General features: G+C 38.8%; 1 protein-coding gene across 1 annotated transcript in view; it reads left to right on the top strand.

Annotated features, from left to right (window-relative positions):
• ENPP6 (ectonucleotide pyrophosphatase/phosphodiesterase 6) overlaps nucleotides 1-26786 on the top strand; it is a 112836-nt gene that overhangs the window by 51695 nt on the left and 34355 nt on the right. The gene's annotated exons all lie outside the window — the stretch shown is intronic.

Below are 26786 nucleotides of genomic sequence, written 5' to 3'. Positions count from 1 at the left end.
AGGATGAGTAAGCCAAGGCTGAATCACAGATGGCCCACACTGAAGGCGTGGGCCTTCAGCAGGGTTTTGGAGGAAGCTGGTTGGAGATGGTCACATGGGGAGCTGCTCAGGGCACTCAAGGCTGTGCCAGCTCTTGGAGGAGCATAGAACACAGACAGATGGAGACCATGGAAAACCGACCCACAGCCATGCTGGGGAAAATTGCCACAGAGCAGAGACTAGCACCCATAGGTGAGCCCGTGAAGGCCAGAGCAGGCTGCATAAATTCAAAACTAGGTAAAAGAACAATTAGACACAGGCTGGCTCTGCTGGCAGATAGAATGTCGGGGAGAGTACTGGAGTTTCTTCCGAAGATACCTGGGGTTCTGCCCATAGCTACTACCTCAGCTGACATGATTTCAAGCAAGGGGAGGGTTTAAGAGGACTTCATTGCCTCAGATGGAGACTCAACTTTTCAGAGTTGGACATGAGATCAAGAAAAGAAGTCAGTCCACGAGCCAAGCTGATCAGATTTGCTAAAAGAGCCGAGCTCATGGTTCCGCCCAATATGATGAGGTCTCAAGCCAAAGGATGCATGTTGAGGTCATTCTCAGAAATCATTATCAACAAATGCAAGGGCCCACAGGCATAGGCCTGGGAAAAGGAACAGATTGGGCATGCTTCCTTAGGGACCACCTTAGAAAAATCTAAGGACCATCAGGATGCCTGTTGCCCCAGTGCTATAAGGGCCATCTTACATCTTACGGTGGCTGGTTAATTTAACTTCCTGTCTTGGAACTTGAGCCTTTCATGCTCTGAAGAGCACAACCCTCATCATCTCTCCCTAGCTCCCCACGTGTTGCCTCCTCTACACATGACCTCCTTTCGGTGGCCTTTCAGATAGCAGTAGATACCATTGCACATGAAGGTAGGGAATGGTCCTGAAGGGACACAGCTGCCATATTTTAGTCCTCTCTCTGCAGCGTTACAGAGCATTATTCTATATCTCATCCTGAAGGATCTGGCTCCTTCATGATACTAAACAACTTGAAGTTATATATCCCTGAGTATATATTAAAAAAATCTCAAAGCTAATTTGCATGTAAAATATCATGTTCTCCTCCAAAATAGCTCCTTAAGGGCAAGAAAGGTCCAATTGCTTCTTTTGATTCACAGTTTAACAGCTAATGTGATGTGACAAATATGCCTTAAGATCAGTTTGTAGTGTTAACTGTTGGGAGGAAAGAAGCTAAAAAGAAAGTCTCCTAGAATTCTTCAATGACCTAAATGAAGATTAGCTAAATATTTGGTCATGATGAAGTCCTAATAGAAATTGGATGAAAAGTCTCTTGTATCTCAGACACTGTCCAGTCCTTCTAGGCATCTAGTTTGGAAGGATCTCTAAGAGCTAAGTGCCTCTGAAGGCCCTGCCACCCAACCCAGCCAGGAGTACTCTTGCACCCTCCATTCTTACTGGCTGACAGATGGGGGATTAATGGTCACTTCTATCCTTTCTCCCTCCACCCTGGTCCCCTCCAGCCCCTCCAGAGCTAACAGCCCACTGAGTGTTCATTTATCTCTGCGAGATTAAGTGAAGTGCAGTGGCATTTCTTCTAAACATGACTTGATTTTATTTTTCTTCTCAAATCCTCCTTTTCCTTCTCCACTTCCCACAGGACATTGTACAGACCTCTGGATGAGGCCTGGAAAATCTTCATTGCTCCAGTGAGCTGTGTTATGACACTTTGAGTCTCGCCGTGAAGTCAATATTTAGAAGTGTAATTTAGAAATGGCAGTAGTTCAAGTTTTCCTGTCAGGTAGATAAAGCAGCAGACGGAAAAATTCATCAGCGGTGAAGAGTCCAAAATAGTCCACCTCATGGCTCGAGAAATTTAATATTGTAAACAGACCCTTTATTACCCCACCCAATGGTGCCATTGAGCTTTGCAAGGAGAAGTGTATCATGGGAAATGATCCCAGGCCCTAAATCAAGTATTTCTTTGCGAAGCCCAAAGAGATCATCCAGTAACCGCATGTCTGGGGCCTAGCAGTGCTCTGCCAAGAATAAGAGCTGAGTGCTTGTTGTTCGCTAATTTTATCCCCTATTCCATTTCTATGGTTTGCGATCGAAGAGGCTCCAATATTCACTTCATATTAAGGGCAACCCAAAGCAGAGTAGGACCGAGGAGGAAAAATGAGGGTAGATGGGAAGATAAATAAGATACTGTATGGAAACAGAGTTTGAGGTCCTTGGACATTTGGTGCTGTCATACACAGTGGCAGTGGTTTTAAAGTTTATTCTTACGGTTATCATGAAAAACAAAAAAGAAACAAAAATTAGAAACTTTTTAGGAGTCTCTGGTTAAAACTCTTTGGAGGGTTTGAAGACTCTGAGTTCAGGGTCTTTTATCATGTGTTTTGCAGTGTGAACTCCCTGCAGTCAAGCACTCAGGGAGACTTGGGAGCAACCATTCATATGGCCCTAGATAGTGTTGGGTGTGGGTCTGGGCTCTTTTACTGATCTCTTTCTGTCCTGTGCATGTGTTCAGTTAGATAGGACACTTTCTGTATGGGGAAAGACACATTTCCACCTAGCTTTCCCTTCTATACTTTTCAGAGGTGGGCTAGTTGGGGATTTTATGGGTGGGTATCTAACTTAGATCCTGTCAAGTTTTGGTTGTTACAAGCAAGGTGATTTCATCTGCATAAGGGGACATGCACTGGCTATTGATTAAGAATTGTGGATTGTTCACAGCATCTTCCCCATTCCTGCCACGGTGGGTTCCTGACAGCCTTCAGCTTGGCTGAATTTAGATGCCTACACTCAGGCACGGGGACAATTAGGGGCCCAGCATCAATTATACAAATGTCTGAGTTAACATTATGTATGGCTCAGTTCTTTGGCTCTATGAACAGAACTCCAGATATCTGGATAAAACCTAAAGATTTTTTTCAGACAAATATTTGACATTGCAAGTGCAAAGGATCCAGAGTTTCACTGAATTTTCTAATAATATCACCAGTTGAGCATTAGGATTTAAGATGTATGTAATTTTAGAACCCAAAGAGGCCCTGCTATGTAGTTTGCTGATTCTTACAGCTGATTCAAGGCCTTGTTAGGAAACTTATCAATACTATGGATCCCCTTTGCAGAAGAACACACCCATGCATACAACATTCATAATTTTTGCTTATTTATTTTATTTTTTAGATTTTTATTTATTTATTCATGAGACACACACACACAGAGAGAGAGAGAGAGAGAGAGAGAGAGAGACATAGGCAGAGGGAGGCTCCATGCAGGGAGCCCGATGTGGGACTCAATCCCGGGACTCCAGGATCACACCCTGAGCTGAAGGCAGACGCTCAACCGCTGAGCCACCCAGGTGTCCCTGTGCTCTTTTAATATAAGAAACTACAATGATAAGGATTGGCAAATGGTCTCTGACATAACAATACACATATATCTAATCTATATCTAATTGATTTGATTTTTTTAATGTGATAGAAACATGTGTTAAGAATCACCGAAGTACCAAGCAAAACTCATGCTCCTATAATTAATCTTGTCTGGTTGGAAAGGACTTGGGTCAAAATTCTCTAAGACTCTTTGGGTTGAATTCACCTTGAGTCATTTCCTTCGTTTGTCAGGAAATATGGTAAGGTCTGCAACCCTGGTGTTTCTGTCTGCGTTAGCAAGGAAAAGTATGAATTCTCATTTCCAGTTGGAGGCTGTCTCAAAGAAGTGATCTTCAAAAGCATTCTGCAGGACTTCTAGGTGGCAACGATTTCTGCTGCAGAGAAACTGAGGAGGTGTGTTGCCTATCTGGACTGCTGCCTGCAAGAACAGTTCCTCCAGTGCTGGAAAGTTTTCATAGTTGTCCAACTACCTGCAATCTCCTCTCACAGGCTGGCGTCTTGGCCAAAAGAGCTCACAGTTTCTCATCAGCATCCATTATGGTAATTAGAAAGCCTTAAAGAGAAATCCAGGGATGAACTTCTATTCTTCACAAGTCGTGGCAACTCTGTCTCTTCATAAAACAAGTTAAAAGGGAGTGACTCTGGGCCCTGAAATCAGCTCTTAGGAAACAATTATGAGCAAAACCAGATACAAGCTCTCCTCATTCTATTCCCCCTCCCTCCAGGAACTCACCATCCCATGGAGGAGACAGATGATAATCTTATACTTGCCCAAATAAATGTAGAAATCCACTTGTTCAAAGTATAATAATGAAAAGTATATTGCATTATGACATCATCTAATAGGGGATCTGGTTTCATCTGAGAGGGTGACACGAGTTGACATCTTGGGTAAGTTGGGGAGTTGGTGGGAAGGAGTACCCAGGCTGAGGGAACAGAAGAAGCAGGCTCAAGAAGCTGAGAGGGAAGGATGGATGAGGTGTGGATGAGGTGGAGAGAAGCTGAGGCGGGCCAAGTTCTGTGGGCCAAGATGGAGAATTTATTCCCATCCTGAGAGGAATAAGAAGTCACTGGAAGTCTTCAAGGAGGAGGAATGCAGAGTCATACTTGCATTTTGACAAGACCACTCTGGCTACTCCATGGAGAATGGAGTGTGGCACCCAGAGAGGATGGAATAGTCAGGAAGTTATTGTATGGACTTAGGAAGGAGATGAGAATAACTTAGACCAGGGTAACAGAAATGATGAGAAATGGAATGATTGGGCACATATTTAGGAATTAAGATTGCCAGGACTTGGTGATGAATTGGGTTGAGCATTGGCAGGCATGACACCTGGTTTCAGGTTGACAGAACTGTGTGGATGGTGGCGTGGTTTGGGGCAGAGGAACACTGACCCTGAATTGACTCGGAGACGTGGGATGAATGGGCACGACAGGAGCCCAGAGGAGAGAGCTGGCGGTACAGAGGTGTGGTTCGTGGCTGTGGTGTCAGGGGTCATGGAGCAGCAGCTCACCTAGGGAGAGAGCAGACCTGAAAAGAAGAGAGGGTTCCAGACACAGCCTTGAGGAAATTAATGATCATGGGGAGGAGAGCCTGCAAAGGGAACAAAGAAGGAGTGGCTCGAGAAGCAGGATTACAAACAGAAGAGTAGAATGTGTAATAAAGAGCAGTGATGTCCCTTATAAAGGCCTCTAATAAAGGACTCGATCTCATCTGAGAGAGCAGGGAAAAGTGTTACTGAAAAAAAGACTCAGTTAAAACCTGTTGGCACACACTCGTTACAGAAACCAAAGGAATAAAACGGTTTCAAGATGGGAGTGGCCATCACCAGTGCTCACTGTTGAGAGACATTACAGGGACTGCAAAAGGCATCTGGATTCATTATCAGTGTGCATGGCGGTGGGGGGGTCACAGGCAAGCTCTGAACTTTGTAGGAGTTTCACCTCTTTAACATTTTTTCTTTTCTTTTTTTTTTTTTTAAAGATTTTTATTTATTTATTCATGAGAGACACACACACAGAGGCAGAGACATAGGCAGAGGGAGAAGCAGGCTCCTCACAGGAAGCCCCGGTGTGGGACTTGATCCATGGACCTGAGATCAGGCCCTGAGCGAAGGAAGACGCTCAACTGCTAAGCCACCCAGGCGTCCCTCTTTAACATTTTCTAATTTAGACTAATAATAATTATTATTAATAACTCAGGGTGCCCTTTAATTTCTATCTACTGCAAGAGAGTCTGGAAGGTAGTAGTCACAGTGATTATTATACTTCATCTAGAATTGGTTTTGAAGGAAAACAAAATATACAAATCATAACATTTGGCATGACTTCTCTCACAAAGGCAATTTTCAGTTAAACAGGAAAAGATGATGAAAAAAACCCAACACTTTTTTTTTTTTTTTTCTGGTTAGTAACTGCTTTGAACTCCAGTAAGAGTTGATATCTGCTAACGAGAAACAAGGCACATTTCCTCGGGTTGGGAGGCAGATGAGAGATCGGCAATTACCATCCACTATGGCTGATGCTCTGATTATACTAGACACAGGGTATCGGATGAGCAATGTAGGACGGATTTCTAGGAGCATTTGAGGCAGAGGAAAGGACTGCCATCTGTGACTCAAAGACAAAGCAAGCTAGGGCATGTCATCTTTGCAGAGCTGCGGAGAAAAACAAGGTGGCAGCTGGTTGACTATGGTGGGAGTGAAGAGATATAAAACTAGAAATGGCCAGATCTTTAAGTACCTTATATGGCAGCTCAAGGGATTTGAGTCCAAGGGACAGGGTGTATTAGTAAGTTAATGTCAGTTGCCGAAAGAGATAAACCCTAAAGTCTCAGTGGCTTAGCCCAATAGAAATGTATTTTTTGCTCACACAAAGTCCAAAATGGGTATTCCTGACCAGCAGTTGACTCTCAAAATAAAGATGTAGACACTGTTGGGGACAGAAATATGTCCCCCCAGATTTTGTATCTTGGAACTCTCCTCCACAGTGTGATGGTATTTGGGGGTAGGGCCTTTGGGAGGCAATTAGGTTGAGATGAGGTCATGAGGATTGGGCTTCCATGCTGGGATTAGTGCCCTTAGAGGATGAGGAAGAGACCAGAGCCCTCTCTCACCGCTCGGTTAGAAGGTGACCCTCTGCAAACCAGGAAGAGGTGCCTCACCAGACACCGAATCTGTTAGAATAGATGGGTCTTGAACTTCCCATCTCCCAGAGCTAAATGAGAGAAATAAATGTTTGTTGGTTAAACCACCCAGTCAATGGCATTTTATTACCATACCCCAAACAGACCAAAGCAGAAGGGAAGGGGGGAGGACGAAAAAGAAGATAAGAAGGGAAATGTGAGAGACAGACATTACCCCCCACATTTATTAGACTAAGTGAGGAGGCAAATGTGCCAGAAGCAAGGCTCTGGATTATTGCAACTCAGAACAAGGGAACTGGATTTTCAGGGCTCCTGTTCCTGCCATCATTAGGACTTGGAAGGGCTGGGCGTTCACCCTCCGTCTCCGGGGTGCTCAGGGCTCACTGTTGCACCCCACCCCGTCTGGCCTCCTAAGCGACACGCCAGCCACACAGGTCCCTGAGCCCTGGCCCGCCCTGTGTACCACCTGCCTCCCATTCTCTCGGTGCCCCTGCTGCCAGCTGATCCCATGGAGAGATTTCAGCTGAGGCTAATGATGGGGTATCTCAGGGTAGACAGTATTTTATTCTAACAACTCCCGGTGTCTTGCTAGTTTAAAGGAACTATGGGAATTATTGGGTAGGACCCAATGAGGAAGAAAGTTTTGTGCTTCAGGATCAGGATCAGTGGCCTCTCTCTGGGCTGATTTTGGCATTTTGCCAGCTCCAGAGCTTGTTTGGGGTCAAGGTTAATTCTCAGGGAGAGCTGCATCTGGCCTGAGCTGATGCTGGTGTGGGAGGCTCGGAAGCTCTGCAGAGCCTCACCACCCCCACTTGCTCTCTGCATCAGCCCAGGCATTGGACTCTGGCCTCAAGTGTCTGGGCAGGCTTGGTTGCCCCAGGGAGGACCCTTCTTCCTGCAGAGGTCTTACCAGAGAACTCTGGGGAGAAAGCTGCACCCCCTCCCCCTTCCCAATCTGGGCAGTGTCTGAGTCCAGGGTTCTTTCCTGGGGTTAGCAGAGTGCAATCGGAACTCCTTATTCAGTAGGATGCCCACCTCAAGTACCAGCTCCTGCAGGTGGCCTCCAACGATCCTCTGTACTCCCTGTGGGGTCCTCTTTTCTTGCCTGCTAAGAGGCAATTATATTTTTTAAGTTTCTGTCCTTGTTTCTCCCTCCTCAGAAGAGATTCCCCACCCTGGGTGCAGGTAAGAACCACATGAGGCTGTTATAAAATACCAGTGTGCAGGCTGCACGCTCAGAGGTTCCAGGGCAACTGGTTTGGGGTGAAGGCCCTTGTATCAATGTGCGCAAAAGTTCCCCCAACTGACTCCTGTGCAGCCAGAGCTGAGAGCCATTGCCCTAAGACCCTCGGCTGTTTGTCTGGTACCTGCCACCCGATGTGCGGTCCCTGGCCCTTCTCACTGTCCCCAGCTTAGTTAAACTGTCATGGGAATCCTCTTTACCTGCCCTAGTCATGACTAGGGAACCCTCTGGGGCCACTCTGCTCTGGGATGTTTGAAATCAAGACACCTTGGCCTTCTCTGATGCTGGCAAGGAAAAGAAACGGGGTGGGTTGAGCATCTAAAGTGAACCATGCACTTCACACGCATCCCTTTATTAAATCCTCAGGACAATCATGAGAAATGACTGCTCTTATCCCCGCTTTAGTGAAGGAAATGGAAGTTCCAGAGAGAACATGCAGCCAAGAAGCCAGTGAATGGGTCTGACTCCAGGTCCCATGCCAGGTCCCCTGCCTGTACCTGAGCTTTGGCCCAGGCTGGGGAGGATCTTGTGCTGCTGGGGCAGCCACTGTCCCTCCTAGGCTTGCCAGCCCAACTGCCCAGAGCAGAGCCAGCAGGGATTTGGAGGGAGGGGACCTGGCAAAGTGAAGAAAGGGCCCAACATTAGTGCTCCTGTATTAAACAAGCCTTCAGTAGAGATTGCTAGAGTCTTAATTTTTGGTGGCTAAGAACAGTCCTGTAGCATTCCTCCTGGATCTGTGCTGCAGGCTTTGCTGGTCCCAAAGTTCTCTAAGTTGGCAGGTAGGCCCAGCCACGTCTGCTATGCCTTCCCCCAGGGGGGTCTGTGGGTGGCTGGCTATTTGCCAAAGGGATTTTGTTGTGTTGGGACAAAGAGGCAGCATGTTGACCCCACCAGAGTTCCTTGTGTGGGGGGAGCTCAGTCCCTCCCTAACCTTCCTGTGGTGTTTCCAGCACTTCACTGAAGCACTTGGGAAACCTCATGGAAATTTATAAAGAGCCAGAATGGAGCTCTAGACCAATTCAGCTCCTCCCTCACTGTGGGACCTGGGGACAGTCACTTAATCTCTTTGTGCTCCAGTTCTGTTATCTATCCTACAGGAACGACCATACGCACCACTCAGGCTTGTTGGCATGTGATATGAGATAAGACATGTAGAAAATCTGACCAGAGTAAATGTTGAGTCACTAATACACCCCCTGCCCTCCTAGATTCTAAAAAGGGATCTTCAGTTTATACCCATTTTAAGTCACTAAGGGGGACCCCTCTGATCCAGGCCACTCTTAGCCCAAAATACAGCTGCAAGGTGACATCAAGAATTCAAATATACATTTGCAGCAAACACCACAGAGTGAAATAAAGCCCTACTTTAAATCACTAAGAGAATTCTGGGATAGGTCATCAGGCCAGTAAGGAACAGGAGGAGCATGTATCCAGGAAAGGGGTAGACAGAGGGGGCTGACCACTGGGTCATCAGAGAAAAAGACAGATCCTGTCTGTTCAATGTCTTAGGGCTGGGGGACAGGAACCATGGACAGGATTAGCATACACAGGACCACATGCAGAGGTAGAGCCTAATAATGCTGGGCTGTGTGGCCATTGGACAGGCCACAGGCTGTTTGCCCAAGGATTGCAGAGAAGTGACTTTGCAGGGCCTCCACACAGCACTCAGTTCTGGTCCCAGATATTCCCAGTAGTGGCTCAGAACCATCCCAGATGTTGAAGAGACCAAAGTTCCTCCATATATATGGGGATAAAGAGCTGTTTGTAAGGCTTGGAGACCACAGCTCAGATTTGGGAGTGGGGGGATGAGGGATCCCCGGATAGGTGCTAGAGTTCTAGCAACCTAGCTGATAGGGCTGAGGTCTGCAATAGAGGACTCATTAGCATCTTGCCTCTTAAGTAGATCTAGTCTGCTATGATCTAAATACCAGGAAACCACCTACTCAGAGAAAAAGACTTTGGGAATACCATGTGGTATGGAAGTCAGGATGGCTTCCTTTGAGGGGAGCATGATGTCACTGTAATCATGTAATCAATTGCAAGATTTAGATAATCTTGAAGCATGTGCCAGACCCAGAGACACTGCTGATAACTTGTATGAGGGGGCACCCAGGGGGATCATTCCAGGAGCAGTCATTCATTTCTCACCTGGTCCCACTTGGAGGAAGTGCTGTCCTTAACCCTGGGCTGGAGATTTTCCCCATCTAAAGCTAACTAGTAGATGCAGAGATTAAAGCTTCACCTTTGGCTTCATTAGGCTTTGCTGTGGTTTCCCCACTGCCTTCCTAACACGGAAACTTAGCTAGGGTTAGGCATATATTCCTTTTCACCTTGGTTTCCCATTAGTCACTTTTTATGCCCAGTGAGTCATTTTTAGTTGAGTTTTTGGAATCTGTTCTAATGGGTGAGTTGTTTCTTGTCTCATTTGTCTCCTGGGCTTGCTTTCTGCTCCTGCACACAAAAGCAGTCTTCAGTGGCATCTTGTGCTCTGGCCAGCCCACCGCCTCCTCCCTACATCAGAAGAGAGCCATCACCAGAGGTGTCCTAGCTCTGTGGGCCAGGCCAACCCTGAGGAAAGGGTCTCTGAGATCAAAGGCCACACTTTCCCTAAGGACTTGTTCCCACAAGCTCCTGTGCCTCAGATGTATTTTCCTGGAAAAGGTTACATGTTTCTAAGAGAGTTAATTGGCTTAGCTGTTTTAATAAGCTCTCTTGAGACATGTATTCAACAGTTGTACACCTGCCTCATATCACATAAAATGCAGCTCACAGGGGTTATTGTTACAAGATGTGTCAAAGTTGGCAAGCTGAGCTGTACTTGGAAGGCGAGACCTGTGCTCTTGGAAGTTGGAGAAATGTGATTTTTTTTATGGGCTCAACTTGGTGGTCCTTAGAGAGAGTTGCCAGGAAGCAAGGATCAGACAGGAAAGCAGTGTGCATAGTAGAAAAGTACCACAGCTGGGAGAGTTGATTACTAGCCGGCCAGGAGACCTTGGGACATTCACTTCTCCCATCTGAGATTCTTTGTTAAATAATTCTTTGTAAACTTGATTTCTTTGTAAAATAAAGGGGTTTGATGTGAGGCTTCCATGAAGGGCTCTGAAAGCTGTGAGTCGTGCAAGGATGCCATGTTCATGGGAGCATTGCTAACATAATAGACATCATAGATTTGCATATTTATTTTGATAACATTTTGGTCCATGGCAGTCAAATGTTGTTGTAACAACATAGGTATATTCAAATAAGTTTCTGTTGGATAGTAGTTAAGTGTTTTTTAAAAGAAATGCCTTTTTAAAAAAATCAAGTGTGGGCTTAGTGGTGACCCTCTTTGTTCATTAAGTTCCCTCTGACAAAGGATATTTTTATTAGGTTGTAGAAGAGGATACTCATCCAGTGTGAGGTTGGAATATCCAGCAGGAAGGTGGATTCTAGACAAGATGAGATAAGATGAGGTCTTAAAAGTGAACCGTAATTAAGGCAGTTCCCTTCAAAGTTCCCTGGGAATGGGGAGGAAACAAGATGGAGTAAAGCCAAAACATGCCCTCATGGTGTTTGTGAAACTAAAATCTTACTCCAGAGTTCCCAGCTGATCTTTTAAACTGTGAGATTCAGGCGATTGCCTTTGTTTCCCCACAAATCCCTATACAGAGATCCAGGAATCCTGTTTTCCTCAGTCATGTTGAGGTGACCTGCAGTGACCTTAGCCGACTAGGTCCCATGCTCCTCCTGAAGTCATGGAAATGGCCTGAAGACAGCAGACTCAGAGGTTGAGCAACACACCCTCTTTCACAAATTGGGCCTGTGATAGATCTGGAAAGGGCCCTCAGACCCCTGATTATAGATCTCATGGGATCCACACAACACCTCCCATCACCACCACTAGTCTGCTGATTTCCATCAGATAAAGACTAAAGAAAACAAAACAATTCACTAAAGACTAGTTCACCTAGGAATAATTAACCTTGTTCTAATACCACCAGTTTCATTAATTTCATGTTCCACTGCATTGTGGCTATCATCTCTTGCTAGCTATTTCCTTTGCCAGTCATTTATTCATTGTGGGTTATAGGATTAGAGGTATGGTAGATGTGTCTGCCTTTTGAGATCTCACTAAGGGGAAACCATTCTGGTGGACAGAGCAGAAGGATTACACTTGTCCCAGTTTCTGTCCACCTGGGTACTGGTTTAATTCCTTCTCAGGGGCACAGGGAGGTATATAGTTTCTATCAAAATTAACTGTGTTTGCAGGGCTTGGATTCAGAGCATCTCTGATGGACTGAGATACGATCCTTTCACTCCATCATCTGGATCTCTGATGACCTGAGTAGATAACAAATGATAATGCCCTCATTTGCTCTGCTGTGAAGTTTCTTTCTCTCTCTTTTCTCACAGAGCTTCAGTTGTGGGACAACTACAGGAGAATAAATTATACATCCATCAGTCATACGTCACCTCCAACCCACCCCTCCCCACTTCATGCCCAACTGCTTTCTGAACATTACAGTTCCTATAGACTAGAGCTATTGTTGCCTGGTTTCATATTTCAGGGGTCTTCAGATTTGGTTCCCCGGGATTTACAAGAGCAAGATTTCTTTTGAGGAAATCAATTATAAGATCCTTAATGTTCATGCGCATTGCACATATTGTCTTGACTAAAAACATGCCCTTTCCATACTTTACCTAAGAAAGGAATACCCGTCAGCCATCTGGAACCTTACTAAAGTGCATTGCTCTGATAGATGAAAGCCTTTAGATACCAAAGAAAGGGACAGGTCAAAATATTGGTGTAGGTGTTGAGTATGTGAATACATCTGGTGATAAAATTACAAAACTTTATTAAACAAGCAAGTATTTTCCTCTGCTTACTTTTAAGTTATTTAGGAAAAACTTAATTGAGTTGTTGGCTGAAACATCATTTAAAAATTTATGATGATAGATCACTATGTGAATCTTGGCATTCAAAGAAGCAGTTCAAAGAATTAAATGATATTGATACAACAAACTACTTCTATCTCCATCTACCTATTTACGTGAACAACTCTCTTAGCACTGAGATTTAATAAATAGGAATAGAATGGATTCTATTTGCCTTATTCTAAAGATCAGACATATTCATCCATGGATATATGAATTGATTTTTAAAAGCATCCCTATTCTTTTCATTATAAGATGTGTTTCTAAGAAAATGTAACTCTTTATGTTTAAAATTTATTTATTGAGATTTGATGTTTCTCTTGGTAGAATGACAGGCTAAGTTGTATTTGAAATAACTCTTCTCTCCAGCAAAAACTAGAAAAGCTGCTGGACTATGTGTGAATGTGCATGTACATAATGGATCAGAGACATACCAAGACCTAGAAAATGAGGTATATCTGACAATTGGTATCATGTCTCCTCTCCAGTGAAATACTGATCTCAAAAGCAGTTGAGAGGCTAATAAACTGAACTGAGCTTTTGATAGACTTACAGAATGGGAGAAATGACAAAAATTGGAGTTCATAGTCCACCAAGGAGAAGAGACCTAGTAAATATCCCAGACCTTTAGTTGAACAATAAAGGGCAACATTCTAACAATAAGAATGAGCTAGACATGGGCAAAGGAAGTAGACTTTTTGAGGACTGAAGCCTTCATAAAGACAGAGGTGAGTTTTGAATCATCTTAACCCACTGTGAATTGAGAGAGTCTGCCCATAGCCTAGGTGACCATTGAAAGCAAACCATTTGCTCTCTAGAAGAAGATTAACAACTATGGAGGGGCAAGTAATATCTATAATTTTTCATATATAATACACGATATTCAATTATTTAACCAGAATACAAGAAAACAAGGCCTGACTGAAAAATTGGGAGAAATAAACAGATGATAAGTCTTGACTGAAAAATCAAGAGGAAAAAAGGCAGATGGTAAACTCAAATCCACTAATGATTCACATATCAGACATGTACTTTAAGGAGTCATGATAAAATAACTAAATGATAAAATGGAGACTTGAACTAACTAGAATTTTTTTTTAAAAAAGTGAATTCTAGAACTGAAGACAGCTATCCAGCTTAAGTACAGAGGGGCAAAAGAATGGAAAAGGTGAAAAGAATATAAGAGACATATTGGGTATGGTGAAAAGGCTACAGATGAATTAGAAAGAGAGAATGAGACACAAGTAATACTTGAGAGATGCTTGAGGAATTTCCAAAACAGACATGAGATATCAAATCAGATACAAGAAATTCTGTGAAACACAGGAACGTATATTGTGAATGTCAGAACTACCGAAAATCAGGGCAGCCTGGGTGGCTCAGTGGTTTAGCACCAACTTTGGCCCAGGGCATGATCCTGGAGACCCAGGATTGAGTCCCACATTGGGCTCCCTGCATGGAGCCTGCTTCTCCCTCTTCCTGTGTCTCTACCTCTCTGTCTGTTTCTCATGAATAAATCAATAAAATCTTTTAAAAAAAAGAACTACTGAAAATCACAGGTAATGAGAAAAATCTTAAAAATTGCCAGGGAAAACTTTTCAAAGGGTATATAATAAGACTGACAGCTTACTTTCCAACGGAATATTGGAATCCAGAAAGGCAATGGAATGGTCCTCAAAGTGATAAAAAAAAAAAAAAAAGATTAACCCTAAATTCTATATCCATTGAAAATAACCTTCAAAAATGAAGACCAAAAATGACTTTTTCTAGAGACAGAAAACAGAGAATTTATTCAACAGGTTTAGAGTAAAGGAAATACTAAATTCTTTAGGCAGAAAGAAAATGGTCACAGATGGAAGCACAGAGAAGGAGAAAAGAATGAGGAACAACAGAAAGGGTAAATAGGTAGGTAAAAATAAATTAATAATAATAATAATAATAATAATAATGTTTGGATTATTTAAAAATCCATAGAGAATTTAAATACATGACAACAGAAGCAAAGAAGGTGGGAGAAATGTAAAATTCAGAGTTTAAGTATTCCAGTATCTTTGTATCTTTCTAAAGTATTCAAACATCTTTGTATTTGCACAGAAATGCAAATTTATATTAGATTGAATAGTTCAATATTTCAATTTTTTTGGTCATATCTAGGGCCCTATGCCAAGAAGATATTACTTAAAATATATACATAGCAAGCTAATAAAGGTTGAAAAATGGAACAACAATAATAATACATACTTAGTCCAAAAGAAATCAAGAAAAGAGAGAAAAACTATCAATTGATGAATACATGACATTTAGTTAGATGGCTGATTGAAACAGATATCAGTAAATACATTACTGAGGTAAAAGTTTACTTTTTTCTAATATTTTATTATTTTAGTTAATCTGAGTTATTCTATTTGCATAAAGTTCAAAAGCAGGTGAAACTAATCCACAATGTTAGAATAGTGTTTACATTTGGGAGAACAGGGACCGGAAGGTGCCTCTCTGTGAGAGTAATGTTCCCTCTCCTGATCTATGTGTTGGTTACACAGCTGCATTCACTTTATAGGAATTCACTGACCTGTGCAAGTATGATTCACTCATTTTTTGTCTCTGTTAAACTTTCATAGACATTTACATTAAAAATATCATCAGGGGATCATCAGGACAAAAACAAAAACTAATATATGATACTTATAAAAGACATACATTAAATGTAAGTATGCAGAAAAATTTTAAGTAATAACATTTTAAAAAGAAATGTTACCCAAAAAACTAACCAAGAGAGAGGTGGTGCAGCCACACTAATATCAGGCAATGTATACTAAAAATCCAGACTATTTTAAAATAAAAAAGGACACTTTTTGTTGATATAAGGTTCAATACACCAAGAAAATGTAACCATTCTAGATTGTAATGCTCCTGATTGTACAATCTCAAAATAAATAAAGCAAAAATTGAGAGAACGAAAGGAGTAATAGGTAAATTCACAATAGATATTAGAATTCTGATTTCCAGACCTCTTTTCAGTAACTGATAAAATAAAAGAACAAAAAAATTCGAAGGGTACAGAAAATTTATACTACATAATTAACATATTTACCTAATTGACATTAATAGAACATTGCACCCAACAACTGATAAATTATTCTTAAGTGCACATGGAACATTTGTAAAAAATGACCATATGTTAGTCATAAAGCGTTTCTCAACAAATTGAAAAAGTGTGAAATCATACAGAATGTGTTCTCTAACCACAGTGTAATTAAAGTACAGTCAATAATAGAAAGAAAACTTTAAATCCTCATATATTTGGAAAATAACCAGAGACTTCTAAATAATTCATGGTTCAGAGAAGAAGTTACTGTGGAAATTTAGAAAATAGCTTGAATGGAAGGTTAGTGAAAACACTACATATAATGTAGCAGGATAAGTGGGATGCAACTAAACTCATGCCTGAAAGGAAATCAATACTCATACATGCATATATTGGATTAAAAAATGGCTGAAAATCAATAATCTAAGTCTCCATCTCAAAGCAAATAAAATTCCACCAAATGGAAAAAAGGCAATACTAATAATAAGAGCAGAAATGAAGTAGAAACCAAACATACCAAAGAAAGTGTTAACAAAGCCATACTTGTTCTTAGAAAAATACTAGGGGCACCTGGGTGGTTCAGTAAGTTAAGTATCCAACTCTTGATTTCGGCTCAGGTCATGATCTCAGGTTCATGGGATCAAGCCCCACATTGGACTTAGTGCTCAGCACAGAGTCCTCTTGTCCCTCTGCCTCTGCTCCTCTCCCTAGCTCATGCACTCTCTTAAAATAAATAAATAAATAAAAATTGTTTTTTTAAAGAAAAAAAACTAATAAAATGGATGAAACCTTGACAAAGCTTATCAAGAAAAGAAAAAGAGAAGACACAAATAACCAATAATAAAGTGGAAAAGGAGGCATGAACCTACAGACATTAAAAAGCCAGTAAAATAATACTATTAAAAATGTTATGCCAATGCATGTGACAATGTAAATGAAATAGATTTCTGGAGAAAAGTTACCAAATGAACAAAAAGAAACAGAAAATTGGAATACTTTTTTGAAAAAGATTTTTTATTTATTTATGAGAGAGGCAGAGACATAGGCAGAGGGAGAAGCAGGCTCCTCACAGGGAGCCTAATGTGGGACTCGATCCCCAGATCCTGGGATCACTCCTTGAGCCGAAGGCAGACACTCAACCACTGAGCCATCTAGGCATCCCAAAAATTGGAATACTTCTATATCTATTTTTAAATTAAATCTTTAAAAATCTTTCCTAGCAGAATGCCACACTATTAGAGGCCTCCACTAATGAAGTTTTCTAGCATGTAAAAGTAACATCAGTCTTACACAAACTCAGAGAATGTATAATGATAAATCACATACATAATGAAGTCAGCATAAGCTTGATACTAAAATATGGCAAAGACATAAAGAGAAAGTCAAATTACAGGACAACCTTTTTCATGAACATAGATGTAAAAACTCTGAACAAAATATTTGTAAATTAAATTAATCAATATGTAAATAGCATAACAGATGCCAACCAAATTGGGTTTATTACAAGAATAAAAGAGAGGTTTAATATTTTAAAATCTATCAATGTAACTCAACAGTGACAGAATAAAAGTAAAAAAAATTGATCATTTTCATAGACACATAAACACTATTTGATAAATATCAACAACCATTCATAAAAAACTCTTAGTAAATGAAAATGGAATTTATAAGAATGAACTCTGAGTAACTAGTAAAATACCTCCTTAATCTGAAAAAAAACTACCAAAAACTCTACAGTAAACATAATAGTTGATAGTAAATGGGTTCAGGAATGAGATAAGGATGCCTCCTACCATAACTTATATTTGAAATTAGATTTAGAGGTCCTATCCAGGTGGGGGATATGAATGGGGAGGGCAGGAGTAAAAATAAAACAAAAAGAAGAAAAAAAATTGCCATTATTCTAAATTACTCTGCAAGAATCAAAAGAACTCACTTTTAGAGTTAATAAGTCTTTTGATTAAGGTCAATATTTTAAAACAATTGTATTTGTATATACTAGGAAGAAAAAAACAGAAAATGAAATTCAAAAACCAATATCATTTACAGTAGGATCAAAAACAAAAAAAATAAAGGAATAAATCTAAAAAAAATGGCTTGAGAACTTTACTTAGAAAATTATTTAGAGAAAAAAAAGAAAATTATTTAGAGAAATATAAAAAGAGCTTAAAAAGTGGAGGAATATATTATGTTAATGAGCTGGGAGTCTTAATATTCTGTCAACTTTCCCAAAGTTGATCTCTAGATTCAGTGTAATCCCAATCAAAATTCCAGCAGTGTGTGTGTGTGTGTGTGTGTGTGTGTGTGAATTGACAGGTCAATTCTTTTTTTTTTTTTTTTTTTACCTTTTTAAATTCTTTATTTCCATGTAGAGAACAGAAGTTCTTCCTTAGTGGATTCTTGGGAGAACAGCAAGTGACCCAATCTCCCTTTGACCATTTTCTTTTCTTTTTTTTTTTTTTTTTTTTATAATCTGAGTGTTGGATTTTTTTTTTTTTTTTTTTGGTGTTCAATTTACTAACATACAGAATAATACCCAGTGTGACAGGTCAATTCTAAAATTGATATGGAAATGCAGAATCAAGAATAGCAAAAACAATCTTGAGTCAGAGAGTAAAACTGTAAGATTTACTCCATTGAATATAGACTTTTGAAACTACAACAGTGAACACAAAATGGTATTTATACAAGAGCAGACACATAGACTAAGAGTAAAGTTTAGATTTTTTTTTAAAGATTCATTTATTTATTTATGTGAGAGAGAGCATGAGTGGGAGGGACAGGGGGAGAGGGGAGAGGGAGAGAGAATCTGAAGCAGACTCCATGCTGAGCACGGAGCCCTATCCAGCCCTTAATCTCATGACCCTGAGATAGATCGTGACCTGAGGGAAACCAAGAGTTGGATGCATAAGTGACTGCTCCACCTTGGTGCCCCTCGTTTATTCTTTAAAAAAAAATTAATTAATTAATGAGAGACAGAGAGAGATTGGCAGAGACACAGGCAGAGGGAGAAGCAAGCTCCATGAAGGGAGCCTGACATGGGACTCGATCCTGGGATCATGCCCTGGGCTGAAGGTGACGCTAAACCACTGAGCCACCTGGGTGCCCAGCCCCTAGTTTATTCTTGAATAGACTTATCGTATCTGATTTATGACAAGGGTGACACTTTAGAGCAGTAATGAAGGATAATCTTTTCAAAAAATTATGAGGCCTATTGAAGGTGTATGAATGTGTGTGTGTGTGTGTGTGTGTGTGTGTGTATGTATATATCCAGACTCCTATCTAACACTATCCATAAAAATTAGTTCTGGGTAATTCCAGGTGGACTGTAGATCTAAATGCAGAATGTAAAACACAAAGTTTCTAGAAGAAAACATAGGTGAATATAATATCCTCATGATCTCAGGTAAGAAAAATTTTTCTTAAACAGGAAAAAAATAGCATTACAATATAGAAAAATGACTAAGAAAGTAGAACTTCTTGAGAACTTTTTGAAAATTGGGAACTTCTTGAAAAGACACCGTTAAGGGCAAAAAAATTAGAGAGTAAATGCAGGTATAACAAAAAGAAGTTCATATCTGGAATATATGAACAACTCCTACAAAAAATAGCCAACTCAATAGAAAACTCTAGAAGATTTGAGCCAACACTTTACATAACCAGGTATCCCAGTGGTCAGTAAACATAGCTAAAAATACTTGACATTATTATTTATTAGAAAAATGCAAAATAAAACTGCAGTGAGATAATTCTATACACCCACCAAAATGGAAAATGGTTCATTAATAAAACTGACAAATCCAAGTGATGACAAGGAGGGAGAAACTGGAAATCTCATAAAGTGCTGATAGAAACAAACTAATAAAAACAGCTTTTAAAAGCTCTTTGGATTTATATAATAAAGTTGGACATATGCATACCCCAAATCTAGTAATTCTACCCCTACATATATTCCAACAGAAATGCATACCTAAGTGCATTAAAGGACATATACAAGAATGTTTATGTCAGCTTTATTTGTAATTTTTAAAAACTGGATAGTAATACAATAAAACTGTGTCTTAATCTGTATGTGAGAAATGGAAAGTTATCAGTAAAAAATACATTTTTGGTTTCCTAAAAAATAAGATATTTGAGTAAACTTGGTTCAATTCAATAAATAATAGTAAGAATTAAAAATCAACCACAATCCTTCTAAATCAGTTAGGAATTGTCTGCTGCAAGTAATGGAAAATCTAGCTAATAGTGAACAATGGATACACACATGGGAATCTTTGCATCATGTTACAAGAAGTGCTTTATGAGGTTCATCTGCTTAACAACCACATTTTTAAAACCCTGGTCTGTTGTATCCTTTGGCTACGGTTTGGCATATTTACTTTTTTATCTTCATACATGTTACCTCATGGTTTCAAGATGGCTGCTGGGGGTCCAGGGATCACACCTTCATAAGCTGCATTCCAAACTGGAAAAGACAGAAAGAGGCAGTGCCAGCAAAACACTTTATCTTTCATAAGGAAGCAACGCTTCCCACCCTTAGCTCCTCAGCAGAGCTCATGCTCCTTGGGTCATATGACCATTCTTAGCCACAAGAGACTCTGGGGAAGTAAGAGAGCTTTCCTCCTTCTACAGTAAGGGATGGAAAGGGAGGAGGGGGTTCAGAATGACTTCAACTCAGCCCAAAAATGTCTACCAAGCCAGCCAAAAAATTTGCCTTTTCTTAAATTCATTTTCTTCTATTCATTTCCTCGATTCATGTTACATTTATTTCCATTCTTCTCCAGAAACAAATAGGCTTTAAATATTTATAAAAATGAGATCACCCCAAAACATGAGAGACCCCTAACTCTGGAAAATGAACAAGGGGTAGTGGAAGGGGAAGTGGGCGGGGGGGTTGGGGTGACTGGGTGACGGGCACTGAGGGGGGCACTTGGTGGGATGAGCACTGGGTGTTATGCTATATGTTGGCAAATTGAACTCCAATAAAAAAAAATAAAAAAAAAATGAGATCACCCTTTACATACTACTTACTAGCCTCTCACCTGAAATATTATGCTAATGCATACAGATGACATGATGATTTTAATGCCTGCATCTAATTCAACCACGCAACTATTGCCAAATATTTAAATTACTTCTTTATTTTATAAATAGCAGTGTAATAAAGATGCTTATGTACACAACTTTCTTAGAATCTGTTCCTAGAAGTGGTCTGCAAGGCGAAGCATGCATACAATAAAAATTGTGTGAATATCACCTAACTACATTATTCTCAAAGGATGGGAGGGACTCAGGGATTCACCCCCAGGCATATGGCTCATATTGGTGTTTTCCAAATGGAAACCAATAGTGATCCATAGTGGACAGTGAAACCAATTTATGGCTTGTTAATCAGTATTTTTAAAAAAACCATAATAGAATAGAGTAAGAGAGTATTAATTAGCGTGCAATGTTCATAGTTTGGTGAATCTTTTGTTTCTGCCATAAGCGTGTAAATCCTGTGCTATGTCATGAAGCAATGTGAGTATTTTGCCACGAGTTACAGACAAAAAGTTTTTTAAGCTCCTGCAGAGGAACTCTTCAGGCATGGCTTCTGGTTTCCAGCACTCATTTTTAAATTTCCATTTCTTGTTAGCTGCCTTGATAAGAAATTTTATAGCAGTAATAAATTGCGGTAGGGATGGCAGCATTTCTGATTTGCTTCCGACCTAAATGAAAATGCATCCGGTGAAGTTCTGAAAAGTAGAATTTTCAGGGTAGTTAGTATCTAGCACGTCAGTGAAAGTTTCATTTCCTCTTTACATCAAGTTACATAAGGGTTTCCTTTTTCATTTATAAGGAGTTGTATTTATTTTTAGTTAGCTGTTATGATTAATTCCTAATTTTATTGCCTGTGGTCAGATAATATTGCATGGTGGTCTATAAAATTTCTGCTTTTTGGAAGTTACTGAGATTTTCTTTGTGGACCAGAATACGATCAAGTTTTTCTGTTAGGGTTGATAATATTGAGTATTCTATAATAATAAGATAAAATTTTCAATATCTATTGAATCCAGCTTATTGATACTAACATTAAAATCTTCTGTATATGGCTATATCTTATATATCATTTATTCTTTATTTTTTAAGCAGTCATTGAAATCTTCCAAGATTGCAATTTTGCACTTTATTTTCCTAAGACTACTGTGCATGTGTTGTGTATATTAATGGTATATAAACAATCATATCCATTCTCTTTTATTTTTATTTTTTATTGAGATAAAATTACATTAAAATTGTGTTCATTTCAGGTATCCAACAGAATAATTTTATACATATATATGGTGAAATGATTATCACAATAAGTCTAGTTAATGTCCGTCACCACACATAGTTACAAATTATTCTTTCTTTTTGATTTTATTTTATTTTTATTTATTTATTTTTATTTTATTATTTTTAAATTTTTTTACAAATTATTCTTTAAGAGGAGAACTTTTAAGTTATCTCCTCTTAACATACACAACTTAATTGTTAATATGGATTTGTAGCTATTTTAGATTTTTGAGACTAACTTTCAGATGTTTTTTTGGTTTAGGGGGTGGGTTTTGTCCACTCATTTATATCAAACTTTTCTGTGTCATTTTATTTCAAGTGTAGATTTTTAAAGTAGTTTACAGTTGGATTTTGTTTGTCTCACCTTCACATTCTTTCAGAGTTTAATCCATTCACATTTATTTTGAAAGTAATATAGTTGGTTTTCTCTTGTATTATGTTTTCAATGTTAGTGCTTTCCTGGATATTTCCTTTTTAAATCTTCTTCACTTTTCATCTATTTTGTATTAGATTAATCTATATGCTTCTTTTTTATTCTTTTAGTGATTTGGAAGTTATGCATATACAAATTCCAATCTTAATATTACAATCTTTGTCTATTGCAATCAGTGTCTAGAATGAAACAACATCCTTTTCCCATAACAACAATGAAATTGCTTTACTTTCCTTACATGGCACTCTCCTCCAATTTTTGTTGAAATAATTTGGAACTTTAGATCCAGATTATTATATTAAAAAATTTAAATATGCACTTCATTTTTCAATAAAATACTTTCACATAGCTACATTTCAATGTTTACTGCTATTTATTTTAAAACCTCATCTTCATTCTTGGATTCTTTTATTTTGACATATTTCTCAGAAAGCTTGAGTAGATTTTTATGGTATGGAAGGCATTTCTGTCCTCGTATGTCTGAAATTGCCAGATACCATTTTAAACTAATACCTAAAGTTTTGGAGTCTGATAAAACCAGATTCAAATGTCAACTCTTTCTTGCACTTGCCCTGTGACAATGGGGAAATCTCTTTAATTTTATAATTCAATTCCTAGTGTGTAAAATGGAGGCACTATTGGCATACAGGATTCATAAAGTTTATACCAATAAAGTGTATTAACACTGGTACATAGTAGCCAGTTGATAATCGATTGTTATTATTATTAATCTTTGAATAATACCATCATGATTCAACATCTTAATACAATGTTATGTATATTAAAGGTATTCGATTAAGTTATTATTTTAATTTTTGAGATATGATTTACATACAGTAAAATGGATAGGTCATAAGAGAATAGTTTGGCGCATTTTCAAAATTGCATGCACCTCTGTAACCACCACCCAAACCAAGATAAAAATTTTTTCCATAGTCATTCCTTTCAGTCAACCATTCCCATCCCCAGAAGCAAATATTTTTGATTTGTATTGTTATAGATTCATTTTGTCTATTCTCAGGCTTCATATAAATGGAATCACACCATAATATATTCTTCTGCATCTGCCTTTTTTTTTCATTGTAAGATGCCACACTCCCTGTGTGGCATGTATTAGTAGTTTACTGGTTTCTACTGTTGAGTAGTACTTCACAGAGTAAATATATCAAAAATTGTTTTTCCATTCTCCTATTTATGCATATTTGGGTTATTTCCAGTTTGAAGTTATTATAACAAAGGCTACTATGAACATTTTTGTACAAGTTTTTTTTGTGGACATATGTTTTCATTCCTCTTGTGTAAATACCTAGGGGGTGAAATTGCTGGTTCCTGGGTAATGTATATTCGACTTTATAGGAAACTGGCAAACAATTTTATAAAGTGGCTATATGATTTTGCTCTCTCATCAGAAAATTATAGAAGTTCTAGTTGCTTATCTTCACTACCATTCAATATTTTATAAAATCTATTTTGATGTATAACCATACTGACTGCTTATATTTATTGTTGCATGGTATAACTTTCTTCCATCTCTTTTTAACCAGTCAGTGTAATTATATTTTAAATTTTTTCTCTTTTAGATAGCATATATTTGGGTCTTAATTTTTTATGCAGTCTGACTATCTCTGCCTTTTAAATAAAGTGTTTAGTTCATTTACATTTGACGTAATTATTGGTATGGTTGGATTTAAGCCTACCATCTTTGTATTATTTTTAAATTTGTCTTAGCTGTTTTTACTCTTCTGTTGCTCATTTCCTGTTTTCTTTTCCATTAATTGAATACTTCTATAATTTTACTATATTTTTTCTATTGATTTCAGATTTTATTGAGTTTTTTCCTATGACTATGGATTACTCTAGCTCTACCAACATGCATCCTTAACTTTTTCATATTCTGCCCTGAAATAATATTACATTACTTCACAACAAAGTTAGAGTTTGTAAATTTTATAATGCCATTTGTCCACTTGTACATTCTTTATATTCTTATTGTCATCTATTTTACTTACACATATATTGTAAATCCCATAATATATTGTTTTAAATTTTGCTTTAAATGGTTAATAATCTCTTAAAGACATTTCTTTTATGTTTACCCTTTCTGATCAACATTTGTGTCATCTGTGGATCTGATTCTTTTGAATATTCTCTTAATTATGAGGCATATTTTATTGCTTTTTAGTACATCTCATGATTTTTTTTCATCTCATGATTTCTTATTATATGCTGAATATTATGTGACAAAGAACAGTAGAGAATGTAGCATATGATATTTTCTCTGAGAAAAGTTCACGCCTCTTCCTATATCAGTCCTTTATGGTGGAGGCTAAGTCAATATAATCTGTAGTTAAGCTGGGTCTGGGGTTTTTTGAAGCTTTAGTTAAATTTATTTTGCCACTAATTTCAAATGTCATGAAGGAAGATAAGGATGATTCCTTTATCAACAGTGAAGGCCTTGGAATTTGTCCAATGGGGAATTCTCTGTTCTTTACATAGAAAATGTAAGCTGCCTACTTTTTGAATCACTGAGTTCTTTTTCTCTCCAGCATTGCTCTTAACTTTCTGCAGCTTGGAAGTTCCCTCTCTACCCTGATATTCTGTCCCTAGCCTTTGATGAGCTGTTGCCTTGTGCTCAGTAAAGGGTTTGTGTACTTGGGGAAAATTTCTCTCAGTTCTTTTGTCCTACCCCTACCCTTCAGTACATGCTGCTATGGTTCTGGAATAAGTTAAAATTCATTGTAATTTTTAAGAATAAAAAATAAAAATTAAAAAATGGATCTACTTTGCCACATGTTCTATCTTTACTATAGAATTCTACATGTAACTATCAATAAAAAAGTTACTTGTATCCTCCTTCAACTTGAGGAAAGGGTAAATTTCTCAACTCTGAACTATATTGCTATGCCAGTGTTAAATCCAGATTCATTTTAATCCAATAAAAAGATTAGAAGAATATATAATTGATAATATTAACAAACGTAATTCTTGTTTATTATACAAAAATACTTATCATTTGATATTAAGGTGCAAGTATGAAAAAGTGTGCAGTTTCTTTGATCTGCCAAAACCATGATTAAAATTCCATTACTTGCAAACATAATACCTACATATCAGATATGCCAGAAGCAGATACCCCACCATGCTGTATAAGCCATTAAAGTTTTGAATGATAGGTGGTGTCTTATTTGCTTCTGAATGCTGACACTGAGCAGAGAGTAGATACAGAGAATGGCCTTCATGCATTGTTGAATAAACAGCTTTGCAAGAATAATAAACATTCACAAATAACCTCCAACAGATGAAACACAGATATCTAAAGTGCTATGACCAGTCAAGATCCCACTGGCATTTCTTACCAGAATGAGTCTTTTTCAAGAACTCATGGACAGGATTTACTCTTGGGTCATCTAGCCTAATCATCTTACTCAGCAAGCAAGCCTTGGAAGGGGAGCTACCTGCCTTCTATGCCTATATTAATTGTCTTAGATAGCCCTGGTTCTCCCAAGATACCAGGCAGAGAAATGGACTCTCCCATGGAACACTCGGATTTGCTATGGTATGCTGGAGCAAGGAATTCTTGGAGGCTGCCCCACCTTCTTATAAATGAACTGTAATGGACAAGCAGATATACCCAGGAGTGGAGTTCATGTGTTTCCTGACTGGGACAGTCCTTTCCCCGTCACTCCCAACTTGTCTACTTTATGTACCTCTACCTTGAGAAATCATTTTCCCTAGGCTTACAAGAATCCTATCTTATCTCTTGACGTCCCTTGCCCAGAACTTTATTTTGTGTTTAGTTCCCCACACTAACCTTGTTTCTCATCTCTGAACTTTTGCTTCCCCTACTCTCTTTGCTTGGAACATCCCTTGCTTCCTACCTCTATCCCCTGACACATTGGCCAAATGCAGTCTATAAGGCTAAGCCCAACCTAGGGATTCAAGAAAGGTTTCCAGGAAGAAATAATCCCTGAAGTAAATGTCCCTCATTTGACTTCCAATACCAGTAGGTTTTCACCTCATTTTAGACTTCACATATTACACTTTCTTCCCAAATGTCTCCTCCCATTAGACTAGACTCTGGGATGCTTCAGGATAGAGACTCTTACTGATAATATTTTTGTTCCCACTATGTCTATACACAGGGATTAGTTCATAGTAGGTGCCCAATAATATTAGCTAACTTAAATTAACACTTGCTCATCCCTCTGCTGCCCTATATTTTGATAGTAGGTTTGGGTGTCTCGTCCTCAGA

This window comes from Canis aureus, chromosome 15, assembly GCF_053574225.1.
Source record: "Canis aureus isolate CA01 chromosome 15, VMU_Caureus_v.1.0, whole genome shotgun sequence".
NCBI lineage: Eukaryota > Metazoa > Chordata > Mammalia > Carnivora > Canidae > Canis > Canis aureus.
The sequence above is the reverse complement of the archived record's forward strand: the minus strand, read 5'-3'. Positions and strand labels throughout refer to the sequence as shown.